This window comes from Helianthus annuus, chromosome 5, assembly GCF_002127325.2.
Source record: "Helianthus annuus cultivar XRQ/B chromosome 5, HanXRQr2.0-SUNRISE, whole genome shotgun sequence".
In the NCBI taxonomy this organism is placed as follows: domain Eukaryota; kingdom Viridiplantae; phylum Streptophyta; class Magnoliopsida; order Asterales; family Asteraceae; genus Helianthus; species Helianthus annuus.
The window spans coordinates 156,292,552-156,302,354 of record NC_035437.2 but is presented as its reverse complement, the minus strand read 5'-3'; positions in this window follow the sequence as shown (position 1 = coordinate 156,302,354).

The window sequence follows — 9,803 nt, the reverse complement described above, 5'->3', positions numbered from 1 at the left end:
AGGTTTAAACAATGAATCCCTATTTGATATTTTGATTAAACCTTGAGAAAGTGATAAAATTTCCTCTGTTTTTAAAGGACGGATAATGTTGTTAAGAATCTGTTTTCTACGATCTGTAAGAAGAAAGCGAAGAACGAAGCATTGGTGAAAGAGAACAACACTCTTAACATCACAATGAACAACAAAAACGATGTTCTAGAAATGGTTACTGTTTAGGTTGGAGAAATGATCTTCTAGAAATGGTATTCCTTTTTTGAATGGAGTGTCTTTGATTAAACATATACTTATTTGTTGTCAGCTGGAACAAATCATGAAGAAAAAAATATATATATGGTTGCTTTCTGCATCATATATTCACCTCATGACTTCCTTTTTTTAAACTTTAAGAAGTTTTGACTTCTGTAAATTGCATCTCTCTAGCTTCTATGTGTATCATTGCACATGAATAACTGGACTATTGTTCTTATCTTATTATTACTTAGCAGTTATTACCCTGTTACTTTATATATCGTTGCCAATTGAATCCTTTTATGATAATTATACTCAGTACATCACTGTTGATTACAATCACTCATTCATGTAGGTTCATTTGGTAGTTCTACAACATGGTTATTGTAGCAGAAGCTAGAGTCTTCCCAGTCCCAAACTGAAGGAGATAAGATTCTGGAATCTTCTCCTGGGCCGAGCCAGCGAACAGGTGACCGAAGAAAAAGTGGCAAAATGAAAAAGAGCGCACCTACTTGTAACACCCCAAACTTCGTATGTCATAAAATAATATTATTTTGTGATGCTAGATAATGGAAGACGGTACTGTAAAACGGTACCGTAAGGAAATGATAGTAAATTTATATATGTATGTGTGTATCTAAGTTAAATAAAGATAAGAGGCCAAGTTAGTATGGGAAATAACAAACTTAAACACACTTTGATAGACAAGGAGGCTAATGTGTAAATGTGTAATGGAATTTATAAAAAAAGAAAGAAACCAGTGTTGTGTCTGGTTTTGTGCGATCGAACAGAGGCAGAGGGCAAGGTGAAACCCTAGTTTCACCAACTTCATCAAATTCAGTAGGAATCTCAACGAAAATCGAATGCATGAACCCCAATTTGCAAACATCTAACCTTGTTCAGTAAAGTGGTAAGTCGAATTCTTTGATTTGGTGAATTTGAGGAAAAGGGTTTTTCATCTAATCATGAAATTATGCAAACAAGAGTGTGATTTGAAGTTATAAATGCAAGATATGATAGGAATCATGTTTGATTTTAGCATTTTGATTGATTTATAGCAAAAACCCATTGGGTAAGAAGTTATCACAAGTAGAATGATCAAGTAGGACTATGTATGTGAAGTCTTGATGTATGATCTTGATTATAATACATGAATGATAAGTAAATTGATGTAGAATGAAAGAATCATGTAAACTTAGATGATTATTGAAAATCAGTGAGTTCAACTAGTAAAATGTCATGCTTTATATGTTTGCACAATATGCTTTAAATGTGAAACCCGCCAAGTGTTCGATGAAATGCCTAAGAGAACAAGTATGTGGATTACTAGTAGGGATGATGTTGGATTCAAGGATAGTGTTAAATTAGTTAATTTTGAATGATGTTGTTAATCGTGAATTATGAGTTGACTAGTACGGAAGGAATTGTTTATGACTGAGTGCATATATGATCTTGTGGTTGAACATGTGTTTTACTATGTGAGTAAGGAATGAAAAGATACGATTCTAGTTCATACTTTGTGTTGCTGGAAAGTGACGAGTAAAGCTAAAATAGGTTACGAATGTGAAATGAATGCAATGTTAGAATGTGCGCTTATACTAATGAAGTAGTAACCTTGATGGTATGAAAGTATAAGATCATGTTAAGATGGGAAAGCATGGAAGGCAAACGGAAAGGATATGAGGAAGCATGTACGAAATGAACACTCGAGGTAAGTGATTTCCGTAATCACTTCTTATTTTGTTTAAGTAAGGTAGTGTTAGTTAATTGAGCATGATGATGATTGAAATTTGATATGGTTTTGGTTGTATGAAATCGGTGAAGACATTACCATTTGGCGATATTGACTAATGAATTGTTTGTCAAGTATTATGCATTCACAGGATGATTAGCGAAAGGAATTATGTTGCTATTACTTAGTCAATTAGTGCACGAAGTATTAAAACGGGTCTTAGCTTTGATCCGAGCCAGGTATGTGCGATTAGAGTTGTAGTTAAGTCGTGGGAGTAGTCAAATGTTTAAGGAAGCCCTTTGTAGTAAAGGATGGAACAAAGTTGACAAAAACGCCCTTGAAGGGTAAATCGGGCTAACGATCTTAAAAGTTGATTAGAAACAAGCTATTTGATTAAGTGAATGTTTTGGAAAAGTAGGAAAGCGAGTAGTATGATTTTCGTAAGCCAAGGACCTTAAAATGCGCAAATACCTTTAACGGGTCAAAATAAGCTCTTGAGCGAAAATGTGATAAGAGTATGCAAGACATCCGAGAAATCTATCTTTTATGATAGACAAATGTTGAAATTATTAGGTTCATAAGAAGTTATGGTCAAACAAACAAGTTATGTTGATATATGCATGAACGGGTCAAAATTTGGTAAAAGGGTAATAAGCCGAAGGCTTAAAAGTCATAAAGTTAGGTAGTCCTAATATTAGATTTTCACTCCAAGTGATGGAGAATTAAATTACGGTCGCGTAGGAAAAAGAATCGGGTAAAACGGATCAAAAACGAGAAAGTTATGCTCGTTTCCGTGAAATCGAGTCGTGCTGGGAATTATACAGCACCAGCTGCAACAGTTTGATGAAATCAGGCCGTGGAGTAGCGCGACGGGGAAGGCCCCAGGCCGTGGCGCTACGCGACGGGGGTCAGTTTCGCGAAAATCGTTTATTTTAACTGTTGATGCATTGCGAACCCATCTGGACCGTTTTTAAACGCGTATAAGCTAAGAATGATTAGTTTATTCCTTGTTTTAGGGAAAGTAGATACGTATGAAGGTAGGTATGTATGTATGTATGTATGTATGTATGAATGTATGTATGTATGTATGTATGTATGTATGTATGTATGTATGTATGTATGTATGTATGTATGTATGTATGTATGTATGTATGTATGTATGTATGTATGTATGTATGTATGTATGTATGTATGTATGTATGTATGTATGTATGTACGTACGTACGTATGTATGTATGTATATATGTATGTATGTATGTATGTGTGTATGTATGTATGTATGTGTGTATGTATGTATGTATGTATGTATGTATGTATGTATGTGTGTATGTATGTATGTGTGTATGTATGTATGTATGTATGTATGTATGTATGTATGTATGTATGTATGTATGTATGTATGTATGTATGTATGTATGTATGTATGTATGTATGTATGTATGTATGTATGTATGTATGTATGTATGTATGTATGTATGTATGTATGTATGTATGTATGTATGTATGTATGTATGTATGTATGTATGTATGTATGTATGTATGTATGTATGTATGTATGTATGTATGTATGTATGTATGTATGTATGTATGTATGTATGTATGTATGTATGTATGTATGTATGTATGAATATAAGTGGTATGTATAAATGAATGTATGTGTGTATGTATGCAAGTAGGTATATACGAGCGTATGCACGTATGTAGGCATACGTGAAGATATGAATGTATGTATGGATGTAGGTGTGTATGTAGGTAGTATGTGTATGTGTATATATATATATATATCCAAGTGAGTATGTACGAATGTATGCACGTATGTAGGGTTGTGTGAAGGCATGTAATAGTTATGTATGTAGGCATGTATGCATGTGTGTATGCAGGTATACACGTATGTAGGCACGTACGTATGAATGTAGGTACGTATGTATGTAAGTAGTTATGTGTGAACGGATGCATATATGTAAGTATGTATGAAAGTATATACGCTTGTATTCATTGAAATTGAGTATTGACGATAATAATAGCGTGCCTTGTGAACGAAGTGTAACGCAGGTACAACGAGAAAGTCTCACCATGGATTGTATGATCAGATGGAAACCTGGGATGTAAAGAGTTAACGGAACGAAAAGTAAACGTGAATAAATCTTGTATGTTTATAATGCGTACTAATGTTATGAATTTTATGTGGTGAGTGCAGGTAGTACGAGTCATGAGGATCATCAAGGAATAGAGATCGAGGATCGAGTCACTAGTGAGATTGTACGGGAACGTTGATGTATATAATGTAGTAAACATAAACTATGTTTTTACTTAGTAAATAAGTCGATTGATGGATTTATGTGAAAGAATTATGTTAAGGTTAAATTTTAAGTAAGTTAAGGTATTTATAATGAAAGAAATTTTATAACACGAATTTCCGCTGCGACTTTTAGTCAAATACGCATTAGGGTCTTACAAGTTGGTATCAGAGCCCTGGTTTGAGAGAATCAAGTACGAGAAGGTAGGTACTTGAACTCAAACCTATGTGCTCTTGTGATAAGGAACCTGTACAATCCATGACTCGATCAAGATCTAAAGGTAGAAATGGAATAAAAACGTGTATGTATGTATTCATATGAAGAAGCTAACGGTTTGATATGTGCAAGGTAAGCTTAAAAGTTTGGAGAGGATGATCCGTGAATGCAGTCTAAGATGGATGCTAAGGCAGGCAAGGATGCGAATGGACAGACGGACCCCAGGTACAAAATGTTAATATGTATGGTACCGGTGTTAAAAGAAAAGGGAAGAAATCTCCTTGGGAGGGTAATTAGTAAACGAAAGACAAGGATATGGTCTTGAGGAAGTTTTGGAGATGTGCACGAAACTGAAACCCATTTCTCGGCCATAAGGTGATGATTACACGAAGGCACGAAAATAGTATGTGAATTGCGCACCTGGCCAGTACGCAAGAAGCATATGACGTTCGTGAGACCATGGTGATTATCGCATGTATGTCCGATAGAACTGGGTAGCAGGTCGGCATGCGGGTGAAATGGGTAGTAAGACTCTTGAGAAATCGAGAGTACTACGTAAGAGTAAAAAGTATGAGTGATAAGAATGAAGAACGTTGAATCCGTAAGAAAGTACGGATCAACAAGATATGAATGCAATGTTTGAATCCGCAAGACGGATTCAAGGAATGAAATGTTTGAATCCGCGAGACGGATTCAAGGAATGAAATGTTTGAATCCGCAAGACGGATTCAAGGAATGAAATGTTTGAATCCGCGAGACGGATTCAAAGAATGAAAGATGTGAATGTAATGTTTGAATCCGTGAGACGGATTCAAAACATAGAAAGGACGAAAGTATGAATGATATGTTAGAATCCGCGAGGCGGATTCGAAATATGAAAGGAATGAAAGAATGAATTATATGCTAGAAACCGCACGACGAATTCGAAGCATAGAAGGGAATAAATGATAAGAATAAAAGTTCGAATGTGTAAGTAATTACAGATTAAGCAAGTAAATATTCTTTAAAAAGCGAATATTATCCAAGTTATGTCTTAAACTTATATATCTATATGTGTGTGTGTGTGTGTGAATATGTATATATATACAAATATGATTGCATGCAAGAATGGTTAAAGGGACGAATTATTCATGCGGGTCAAATGGTAATCGCCATTTAAACCTTGTAATTAATGTTTTGTTTTGACAAGCTTTATGCTTATAGATAAGCGTAACGAATGGGCATGCATTGTCACAATTGGAAAGGAATAACCATCGCAAGTTATGGATGACGAGTCAAAGGTATGATTTGCGCAAGTTATGTATAAAGGTTATGTGTTCTTTTAAGTAGGGGCTTATAGCTCGACTAGAGGGGGATGTGCCAGAAATGTGTAGTTGGTAGACATATGGTCAGACTGTATTTTACAAGTGGTAGTAGCACAAGTACGATAGAGTATAAAAGGTTTGACTTTAGAGGTCAACAAAGGAATGAAAATTTTGGTTTTGGCTTAATGTATTCGGTATCGCACTAGTGTGTGTACAGTAAGTAATGATCGAGGTGATATGGATGAAATGAATTGGAATTTAACATATGAGTATGACATAGTACTTTGGTTCTGGTAGCAATGCTATAACAGAATGTGTACGATATACTTATGATCATATACTAACTCATTATGTTGCTATGGAAGTAATTCGGAAGAATATTAATAATAGATTGATGTAATGAGTAATTGTATGTTGAAGGTAAGAATGCCATGTCCAACATGATTTATGAATAAAAGTAGAAATAGTCGGGTCGCTATGATTAATGAATGCATAGAAGTATTATGCTTGATTAAGAAAGTAGGGGTAAACGTATGATTATATATTTTGTTCCTGAATAAAGCCCCTGTTATAAGGCATGGGCGAATTAATGCCATGATATGCGTTTTGAATGAAATGAGCGAATGAACTTGTAGTGATAATCATCACTAGGGAACTAACATGAGGCAAGAATTCAAAATCTAATGGTATACATTCTACAAGTGTGTCCTAAGTGTGCTAAATAGAAGGGTTAGTGATAACCCGTAAGGAAAGGTATTCAATGTTAAGTGGGAACGAGCAAGGTTTCGGGGACGAAACCTTCTTTAAGGGGGGTAGACTTGTAACACCCCAAACTTCGTATGTCATAAAATAATATTATTTTGTGATGCTAGATAACGGAAGACGGTACTGTAAAACGGTACCGTAAGGAAATGAGAGTAAATTTATATATATATATATATATATATATATGTGTGTGTGTGTGTGTGTGTGTGTATCTAAGTTAAATAAAGATAAGAGGCCAAGTTAGTATGGGAAATAACAAACTTAAACACACTTTGATAGACAAGGGGGCTAATGTGTAAATGTGTAATGGAATTAATAAAAAAAAGAAAGAAACCAGTGTTGTGTCTGGTTTTGTGCGATCGAACAAAGGCAGAGGGCAAGGTGAAACCCTAGTTTAACCAACTTCATCAAATTTAGTAGGAATCTCAACGAAAATCGGATGCGTGAACCCCAATTTGCAAACATCTAACCTTGTTCAGTAAAGTGGTAAGTCGAATTCTTTGATTTGGTGAATTTTAGGAAAAGGGTTTTTCATCTAATCATGAAATTATGCAAACAAGAGTGTGATTTGAAGTTATGAATGCAAGATATGATAGGAATCATGTTTGATTTTAGCATTTTGATTGATTTATAGCAAAAACCCATTGGGTGAGAAGTTATCACAAGTAGAATGATCAAGTAGGACTATGTATGTGAAGTTTTGATGTATGATCTTGATTATAATACATGAATGATAAGTAAATTGATGTAGAATGAAAGAATCATGTAAACTCAGATGATTATTGAAAATCAGTGAGTTCAACTAGTAAAATGTCATGCTTTATATGTTTTCACAATATGCTTTAAATGTGAAACCCGCCAAGTGTTCGATGAAATGCTTAAGAGAACAAGTATGTGGATTACTAGTAGGGATGATGTTGGATTCAAGGATAGTGTTAAATTAGTTAATTTTGAATGATGTTGTTAATCGTGAATTATGAGTTGACTAGTACGGAAGGAATTGTTTATGATTGAGTGCATATATGAGCTTGTGGTTGAATATGTGTTTTACTATGTGAGTAAGGAATGAAAAGATACGATTCTAGTTCATACTTTGTGTTGCTGGAAAGTGACGAGTAAAGCTAAAATAGGTTACGAATGTGAAATGAATGCAATGTTAGAATGTGTGCTTATACTAATGAAGTAGTAACCTTGATGGTATGAAAGTATAGGATCATGTTAAGATGGGAAAGCATGGAAGGCAAACGGAAAGGATATGAGGAAGCATGTACGAAACGGGCACTCGAGGTAAGTGATTTCCGTAATCACTTCTTATTTTGTTTAAGTAAGGTAGTGTTAGTTAATTGAGCATGATGATGATTGAAATTTGATATGGATTTGGTTGTATGAAATCGGTGAAGACATTACCATTTGGCGATATTGACTAATGAATTGTTTGTCAAGTATTATGCATTCACATGATGATTAGCGAAAGGAATTATGTTGCTATTACTTAGTCAATTAGTGCACGAAGTATTAAAACGGGTCTTAGCTTTGATCCGAGCCAGGTATGTGCGATTAGAGTTGTAGTTAAGTCGTGGGAGTAGTCAAATGTTTAAGGAAGCCCTTTGTAGTAAAGGATGGAACAAAGTTGACAAAAACGCCCTTGAAGGGTAAATCGGGCTAACGATCTTAAAAGTTGATTAGAAACAAGCTATTTGATTAAGTGAATGTTTTGGAAAAGTAGGAAAGCGAGTAGTATGATTTACGTAAGCCAAGGACCTTAAAATGCGCAAATACCTTTAACGGGTCAAAATAAGCTCTTGAGCGAAAATGGGTTAAGAGGATGCAAGACATCCGAGAAATCTATCTTTTATGATAGACAAATGTTGAAATTATTTGGTTCATAAGAAGTTATGGTCAAACAAACAAGTTATGTTGATGTATGCATGAACGGGTCAAAATTTGGTAAAAGGGTAATAAGCCGATGGCTTAAAATTCATAAAGTTAGGTAGTCCTAATATTAGATTTTCACTCCATATGATGGAGAATTAAATTACGGTCGCGTAGGAAAAAGAACCGGGTAAAACGGATCAAAAACGAGAAAGTTATGCTCGTTTCCGTGAAATCGAGTCGTGCTGGGAACTATACAGCACCAGCTGCAACAGTCTGATGAAATCAGGCCATGGCGTAGCGCGACGGGAAGGCCCTAGGCCGTGGCGCTACGCGACGGGGGTCAGTTTCGTGAAAAGCGTTTATTTTAACTGTTGATGCATTGCGAACCCGTCTGGACCGTTTTTAAACGCGTATAAGCTAAGAATGATTAGTTTATTCCTTGTTTTAGGGAAAGTAGATACGTATGAAGGTATGTATGTATGTATGAATATAAGTGGTATGTATGAATGAATGTATGTGTGTATGTATGCAAGTAGGTATATATGAGCGTATGCACGTATGTAGGCATGCGTGAAGATATGAATGTATGTATGTATGTATGTATGTATGTAGGTGTGTATGTAGGTAGTATGTGTATGTATATATATATATATATCCAAGTGAGTATGTACGAATGTATGCACGTATGTATGGTTGTGTGAAGGCATGTAATAGTTATGTATGTAGGCATGTATGCATGTTTGTATGTAGGTATGCACGTATGTAGGCACGTACGTATGAATGTAGGTAGGTAAGTATGTAAGTAGTTATGTGTGAACGTATGCATATATGTAAGTATGTATGAAAGTACATACGCATGTATTCATTGAAATTGAGTATTGACAATAATAACAGCGTGCCTTGTGAACGAAGTGTAACGCAGGTACAACGAGAAAGTCTCACCACAGATTGTATGATCAGATGGAAAGCTGGGATGTAAAGAGTTAACGGAACGAAAAGTAAATGTGAATAAATCTTGTATGTTTATAATGCGTACTAATGTTATGAATTTTATGTGGTGAGTGCAGGTAGTACGAGTCATGATGATCATCAAGGAATAGAGATCGAGGATCGAGTCACCAGTGAGATTGTACGGGAACGTTGATGTATATAATGTAGTAAACATAAGCTATGTTTTTACTTAGTAAATAAGTCGATTGATGGATTTATGTGAAAGAATTATGTTAAGGTTAAATTTTAAGTAAGTTAAGGTATTTATAATGAAAGAAATTTTATAACACGAATTTCCGCTGCGACTTTTAGTCAAATACGTATTAGGGTCTTACACTACTTCCGAAAGAAAAGACAATGTTCTCCATTATTAGAAGTCCATGAGTACAGATTTAA